We start from the raw sequence: 8742 nt of genomic DNA on the forward strand, positions 1-8742 counted from the left end.
CGGTCAGCCTGGCAGAACGGTGGAGCGGCCTGTTGAATGCTCAGAAGATGCCAGCAGGGGTACGACACCTGTGGGTTTGGGCCCTGACCTCTTTGACAGGGTATTTGTTTTGAACAGCACTGTGTTCCCTATACCTAGAAATTACACGTCCCAGAATCAATGTGGCAGTGGAAGTGGCCCATCTCACTCTCAGATTTGCACAACTTTTGCTTCCTGTCCCCCAAACTTTAGGCTGTGCCAGTTAGAGGTCCTAGCTCCCAGGGAGGGAGAACTTATACCAGGGAACTCAGTAATGTTGCCACTAAACTGAAAGCTGTGACTGCCACCTGGCCACCTTAAGCACCTCATACCAGGGGACCAATAGCCAAAAAGGGCATCACTGTACTGTTCAAGGTCATTGGGACTTCCCTGGTGGTCCAGTGGTTAAGACTCCACTCTTCCAATGCAGGGGGCGTGGGTTCGATCCCTGGTCGGGGAACTAAGATCCCACATGCCATGTGGCGTGGCCAAAAAATTTTAAAAATATTAAAAAACAACAACAACAACAAGGTCATTGATCCTGGTTGCCAGGAGGAACCAGGGCTGTAGCATGTAGATACAATGAAGGCAGGGCAGGGTATATCTGGACCCAGTCAGGAGATTCATGGGGCATCTCCTAGAATCTCCTACCCAGTGCTAATTGACAATGGACAACCTCAACAATGCCAATCCCAAAAGGGCAGACAATCCAAGAATCAGACCTTTCCAGGATGAAAGTCTGTATGATCTCATCAGGTTAGTAGCTCAGATCTGCAAAGGGCTACTTGAGGGGAGGCGGGGAGGGAGATAACATCATCAGTTATGGACTCAGGACCAGCTACAGCAGTGGGTCCTGGCCTTGCTTCATTAACCCTCTTGCCTATATCTTCCTTGAGATCCCATCAGGCACGATCTTAAAGGGGACTTGTTGACAGTGGACTGTGCCTCCCTTTGAGAAAAAAGTGATAACAACTTTGTTCTCACGGAAGAAAATGGAGGCCCCGTGGTGTGGTATGGAAGTCAGGTACAACGGGAGGGCTCTAGGGGATCTCAGTGGCTCGAGGGGTGGGCCGTACGGAGACACAAACCTTCCTCCTCAAATGCCTTAGCTACCTCCTCGCTCCTTCTGACACTGCCCCTCCGCTTTCAGGCCTAGACGAAAGACCGCACTGTGCAGTGTGGGATCTGGTTTCCCAGTGCCACCAGGGGCTGGATGACAGAACCCAGAAGTTTGGGGTGCACTTGACGCCCAGGGCTAGGTTGTGGGTGGGAGCTGTGGGCCCCTCCAAGGTGTGATCCTCCTCACAGCCTTCGGCAGAAGCCCCCTACCACACGCTGTGAGCACACCGGCTGAGCCCTGCAGCGCCTCTCTGTGGCCAGTTTGAAGCACAGCCAGGACAGCAGGGCATCATCGCCCCAACTAGCCTTGCAGCTTCCCCGCCCTCGTTTCCCTCTGCCTCACCCTTGGCCCCCTGATTTTCACCTGAATCCTAGCCACAAGCTCTGCTTCTAGAGGACCTAAGACAAGGGGTGTCTGAGAGCCATCTCCCCCGTGTGTCCCACTTCGTGGCCACTGCCGGAGCCCATCTGACCAACCCAGCCCTGCTGCCGAAGCCAAAGAAATGGAGACCTCAGGAGGGGCAGGAACCAACCAAGGACTTTCCAGATGGGGGACAGAGAGCGTGGGCATCTGAGAGGAGGAAGCGCAGAGCAGAGGGTAGAAAGTTAAGTCCCAGTGAAAGTTGTCTCCTGTAAGTGGGTCTCTCTGCAGGGAGATTTGGGGAGGGAGTGGCTGGAGCCTGGAGGTGAGAAGGGAGGACAGTATTTCCTCCCCACATCGGGTGGACATGCCCATCCTCGCAGGGCCAAAGGCAAGTTCCTCTGAGCCCCCTCAGACTTCCATATTCCTGGGTTGGGGAGTGTCTGATTTGCAGATGATCTGGACCGTGAAAACGGCAGGCGTGAGTGAGTGGTGCTGGGGGCAGGAGGAGGCGGCATCAGGCAGAAGGTCTGGAGCAGCAAACAGGGACCGCTCCCTTTTCTACTGCAAGGAGACCAAGAGGGGCTAGACAGGGGCTGAACGACCCCCCTCCTGGCCGAGGTCTCCCCGCCTCCTCTGGCTACTCCAAATCCCCCAGTTCATAAACACTGCAGGCTTCCGGCACGATCCCATCTCTAGAGCACAGCTTCACACTACAGTGGAGTTGTGTGCCCCAAGAGGGACCGTCCCAGTGGCAGTCTGGTGGTTTTCAGGGAGGCCGGGCAGGAGGAAGTTCAAGCAGACACTAAGAGACCAAATGTCCCTAATGTCACCCCTGCCCCCATCCTGCCTTTCTTTAGATGTATGGGAAGTACTCCAGGCTGGGGGCAGAAGTCCTGGCTTAAAACTGTTCTGCTTGGAATATAGCCAATGTTTTATAATAACTATAAATGGGGTATAACCTTTACAAATTATGAATCACTACGTTGTACACCTGTAACTTATATAATATTCTTCATCAACTATGCTTCTATTTAAAAAAAAAAAAAAAAAAGGGACTTTGTTCTGCTAGTTCCTAGGGTCTTCCCAGTCATTCTTCTACCTCCAGGCCAGACCCCACTTTTCTGCATTTTTAAGGCAGAAAGAGGGGCAGGTAGACCAGGGACCTGAGCCCCAGGCAGGGGACCCTGCCTGCTTAGGCCACATAAGTGGGACTGAAGGGGGCCATCTATGATAGAGTGCGTGAGAAGGGGTCCATAACTGTCATTGGAATTCTCATAAAAGTTTTGCCCCGCCATGCAGCTTGCAGGATCTTAGTTCCCCAACCAGGGATTGAACCTGGGCCACGACAGTGAAAATGCTTTCCTGGTTAGGAAAGCCAGTGGTTAGTGGCTTTCCTAATCACTAGGCCACCAGGGAACTCCCTAAAAGTTTAAGATCTGCATGTGCTGTCCAGTATGGTGGCCACTAGCTACATGTGGCTATTTAAGTTTAAATTAATTACAATAAAATAAAACAAAATAAACTCATTCAGCTCCTCCAGCTCACCAGCCACACAATGTCTCAATGGCCACATGTGGCTAGTGGCCACCATGCTGGAAAGCACAGATATAGAACATGTCCATCATTGCAGAAAATTCTACTGGACAGCACTGCCCACTAACTTTAAAAACTTTTTTCCCACCTTTACTGAGGTACAGTTGACAAATAAAACTGTATGAATTTCAAGCATATGTGCAATGCAATGTACATATATATATTGTGAAATGATTATCACAATGAAGTTAGTTAACACATTCACCACCTCACATAGTTACCATTTTTTTGTGTGGTGAGAGCATTCAAAGTCTACTCCCTTAGCAAATTTCATATATATATTTTTTAATTTATTTAGGCTGCGCCAGGTCTTAGTTGCAGCACACAGGATCTTCACTGTGGCATGCGGACTCTTAGTGGTGGCATGCAGACTTTTAGTTGCAGCATGCATGCGTACAGGGTCTAGTTCCCCGACCAGGGATCGAACCTGGGCCCCCTGCATTGGGAGCACAGAGTCTTACCCACTGGGCCACCAGGGAAGTCCCTCCCTTAGCAAATTTCAAGTATGCAGTACAGTATGGTTAACTGTAATCACCATGCTGAACATTAGATCCCTGCCCACTAACTTTACACACCGGGAAACTGAGACCTGCAGAGGGGGTGACCTGCCCAAGGTCCCAAAGGGAGTCTAGTGGTAGCTGCAGGACTAGATGCTCTTAATAAAATGTCTTTCAGTGAAATTGCATTAAAATATCTCCTTATAGATACAGCTCACATCAACAGCCTGGGGTGGAAGGGACAGGGCTCTAGTTTCAGGGGTGGGGACTGGGGGAAGGGAGGGGTTCTGTGTTTGTTCCTCCCCTCCCCGCTCCCAGGGCTGCCCCAGCCCTCCAAGATAAAGGAGGCTTAGAGGCCTGGCACTCCCTCCCCTCCCCCACGATGACCTCATCCTCACAAAAATGTGCAAAGGGCACTGGGGAGGGGCTGCGTGGAGGGGAGTGTATGGGTGGGGAGATGGCACAGTCTTCAGGCCAAAGAAACTGGGGGCGGTGAGAGCTGTGTGGACCCTAACCGGTCTTCCGTGCAGGCATCTTCCTAAAAATGCAAGGATGAACCTATCACCTGTTTGAACTCTTCTTGGAATGGAGACCGAATCCCAACCGAGAACAACAAGGGTCTTCATGGCCTGGTCCCTGAGGTCCCTTAATCTTGGGTGGCCTCAGACTCCCAGCCTCTTTGATCTGTCTCTGTTCCTCACCAGGCTTGCGTCCCCCTCGGGACCTTTGCCTGGAAGACCCTCCTTCCCACCCCCAATTAACTTCTAACCATCTTTCTGATCTCAGCTTAAGCACGGCTTCCAGGAAAAGCTTTCCCAGACCCCCAGGCCAGGTTGGCTTCCTCTGTTTCACGTTCTTATAGTGCTTCCCTTCAGAACACTCATTTTGGTGTGTAATTATACATTTATTTGGGGTACTTTGATAAATGTCTCACTCCCCTAGTAGACCATGCTCTCCACAGTCTGTTTCTGCTCATTGTTGTACCTTGTCGGGAAGGGGGAAATTTCCCCCTGTACCCCTCTTAAGCTCTTGTGGCTAGACTAATAATAAAATTGACACAGAGAGATTAACAGATTAACAGAGAAAAAGAAACAAATTTTTTTTTTAATTTATTTATTATTTATTTATTATTTATTTTTGGCTGTGTTGGGTCTTCGTTTCTGTGCAAGGGCTTTCTCTAGTTGCGGCAAGCGGGGGCCACTCTTCATCACGGTGCACGGGCCTCTCACTATCGCGGCCTCTCCTGTTGTGGAGCACAGGCTCCAGACGCGCAGGCTCAGTAGTTGTGGCTCACAGGCCTAGTTGCTCCGCGGCATGTGGGATCTTCCCAGACCAGGGCTCGAACCCGTGTCCCCTGCATTGGCAGGCAGATTCTCAACCACTGTGCCACCAGGGAAGCCCAAGAAACAACTTTTAATTCATGTGCATGGAGGTCTCATAGAAGTGGCACCTAAGAAGTGGCCAAAGCAGGCAGCTTTTAGAGTTTTTAGACAAAGAAGCAATAAATAAATGTGTGAGAAATTGACAGGACAAAGAAACATGGGTTTTGGGTGCCCAATAAGTGAAGAATTTAAGCAGAGTTTGGGCTTGGGGCAGTACATTAAAGAAGTAACAAGGTTTGTTTATATAGGCTTCTTGGCCTGACTTCCTATCTTTGGTGATAAGGGCATCGTTCTACCTCCAGATGCAGGGAGTGCATCTGTCACGTGAGAGACTGAGTTCCTGCTTTCAGGGAGACAGAAAGGAAAGTCAGGGTGTCTCTCTTGCTTTGGCTGTTTCTTAAGTCACTTTAATTCAAAACAATCAATATGCGATTGAGGCACATTTTGGGGTGGCCAACCACAGACCCCAACAATCTCTAAACCCTTGAGCAGCGGTTGGTCCATAAGAGACACTCAGTAAAAATATGCGAGATGTCTAAACATGGGGAGAAATATGAGAAATAAATGAAATGATCGAATGGGAGTATTCCTTCCTGCAAGAAACGTGCCCCTCAGAGCCCACCCCCACCGCAGCTGGCCCAAATGTGGGTGACGGTTGTGCCCTCTACCACACAGAAGGGGAGTGAGATCTGGAGGCCACTGGAGACAATGGAGGTGATCAGGAGTCACAGGGGTGACAGGAAATTCGATGAGGAATAACAAAATTGGTGGAACGGACAAGATGACAACCAGGAACCTTGGGGGATGGTAGAAATAGGACAAGTGCAACGTGGTCTAATTTAACAATAGAATGCCATGGGATGATTGATTAAAACAAGATCAGGGGATGTACCAGGGTGATGGGGTAACAGGCAAGCTGGTTGTATTCTAAAGTCACCATGGAAGTGACTGGTGAAAATAGTAACAAAGAATGGGAAATGTTTATGAGCACTTGCTGTGTTTCAGGCCCTTTGCCCATATTATCCATATATTTCCATGGATTAATCTTTACAACAACCCTGTGAGGTAGGCACTATTATTATCTCCACTTTGCAGAAAAGGAAACTGAGGCACCAAGATTTAAGTAACTTGCTCAGGTCCCAGCGCTGGTAGAGGTGGGGGTCAGGGTTTGACTTTAGAGATTTGCTCTTAATTACTACATCATACTATCCCCTTTCAGTGAGCAAAATGATATTCTAAGTGACAGGGGCTGTAGCCGTCAGTCTATGGTGCAGGTGGGGAAGGGGAGGAGCACAGAGACATGCAAAGGGGTATTGGAAAATTCCCTTCCATACCCACCCCTTGTTTGGTTCTGTCCCTTCCTCTGCTCACTAGTGCCCCTTTGTCCCATGTGTTAGGGTTAAGATTTACTACTGTCACATTTCATTCTTATTCCTCTCTCCCTGCAAAATGCCAGAGAGGCTGAATCAAACCGCACAATAAAGACCATGGGAGACAGAAAGGCAGGGCTGGCTATGGGAAGGTCTTTGGGGAGATGGAGTATCAAGGAGTGAGAAGACCCAGACAACTGAGGTTTGTGAAGCACACAGAAGTGTTGCTGTAGGTTATAAGGTCTTTTGAGAGATGAAACATTGGAGAACCTGTCCATTGTTTTTGGTTTCTGGACTGTACCTTATTGTTAGACCGTGGCTCCATGCATACTCTGGGTCATGTGAGCCCTGCAGCTAATGTTTGGATTAGACCAGAGCAGGCAGATTAGACGATGATGGTCAGTAATGCAGTCTCTCTTGCCAGGGTGAACTGGTAGGGGTCCAGGGTTAAGGTTTGAAGAGGGACCCTTCTAAGGGGTACCTTTTGCACACGCGGTACCACTGAAGGAGCCACAGATGATAACCCCAAAGAAAAAGGCAGCTCAGCTCAGATTACCAGCCGTGGCTGTCCATGGAGTAAAGTGAGTTCCCTGGCTCAGCCTGGCATTGCTGATCTTGCTGTAGGTGGACTCCTTGGGCAGTGAGAATGAAGGAGGTCTGGTTAAGGAACAGGGATCCAAGACAGCCCCCCAGGGAAAGAGCCCCTTCAAGGGACATGAGCCACCGACCCAGTCTCCTTCTCATTCCTTTGAGCTGGTTTACCCTGCACACTACCATCCCCCCCTGCTCTCTTCTCCTAGGATGCCTTCAGCTCTTTCAGGATATGCTGTGACCGCTCTCTACCCCCAATTTCTGAGACCAACAGCCTTCCCCTTGTCCAAATCATCTTGGGAGGCATACACCCCAACAAGGGAAGAGCTGACTTGGTACTCCACCCCATTCTTAAGTATTCAGAGAAAAGATCAACCCCAGAACTCCATGCTCCCCTTCCTTGAGGCCACTGACCTCCATTCAGCCCATCCGTTAGGGGCCAGGGCTGACATCTGCTGTAGGCTTACTCCAGAGCCCCTGTGCCCTCAACCCAGACCTGGTCAGTTGCTCAGTGCTCTCTTGGAGGCCTGGAGGAGGGCAGAGGACAGCCTCGACCTCTGGACTCCTGGACTGCAGCTCCACGGAGTGGAGTTCAGGGAAAGATCCCTTGGACCCAAGTCCAGGATCACAGGGGCTTCAGGCCTTGTCTTCTGGAGTCTGGGATGCCTCCATTCCCTGCCTTCATTCTCACTCATCTCTGTCTTGGCCTGTTTCTGCCCCTAAGAAGGCTGAGAATGGAAGAGGGGGTGGGGAAGGAAAGACCTGCATCTCCCCCCAGAGCCCGAGGCTCAGGGACACTCCCTCTTCCAGCTCCCAGTGACCCTAGAATTAGAGAGTTCTCCTTCCCCCACTGTGCCCAGGCTACAGGAATCCCCTGAGTCTGCCCTGTTCCCTCAGTGACAGATTATGGGGACACAGAGAGAGACACAGACAGAGGCACATAGAGACAGAGACAGAGATTAGAGAAACTGGGAAAAAGCCAGGGAGAAAGAGGGAAGGAAGATACCAGCCAAGGGCCAGATGCTCCACCAGCCCCAAAGGGTTGAGTCAGAAAGGGGAAGTAGGGTCAGAGGGAAGGAGGTGGGTCTTCTCTGTGGCTCTGCCCTGACCCTCTGACTCAGGTGTCCTTATCTTGGAGTCACTGAACTTGGATGGGAAAAAAATTACATTATTTTCATTAATCTCTAGCTGAAATGTAGCATGTCCTTCAATTATGACAGCAGCAACAAACCAGTCATATTAGCCACAACTATGGCTTTGTCAACAATCAAAATCATATATATGTTTGTATCATATTACAGTATTGCAGAGAGTTTGAAATATCATTCATGCTCATCACTGCTTCAAAATTATGTGAGGCATCAACCTACTGCTAGATCTTATTTAAAGCATTAATAAAGAAGTACATATATTACTATATCACTTAGAATAGTTTTATAATAGTATTGCAATATATTTGGTTTCCTTTGTAATCCTACATATTTCATCTTATGCATTTTTAGAACATTATTCTGAGATCGGGCCCATATACTTTACCTGATTGCCAAAGAGGAACCTGACACAAGAAAGGGTTCAGAACTCCTGCATCTGGGCCCTGACCAGGACCCCCCGGCGCCCATCCCTGCAAGCTCCTCGTGCCCTGTACTAATTTACCCAACTCTCCTCTCTTGCTGGGTTACTCTGAGTCCTCCAAGAAGAAGCCACCAAGGCAGGATGAAACGTGCAAGGATTTGATTAAAGCAAAGCAAGGGAGCCAGGAGCTGGGAGAGCTATGAAAGAGAGAGGGAAGGGAGGAAGGGTGAGAGGAA

The sequence above is a fragment of the Balaenoptera physalus genome, assembly GCF_965194825.1.
Source record: "Balaenoptera physalus genome assembly, chromosome: 3".
Taxonomy (NCBI): domain Eukaryota; kingdom Metazoa; phylum Chordata; class Mammalia; order Artiodactyla; family Balaenopteridae; genus Balaenoptera; species Balaenoptera physalus.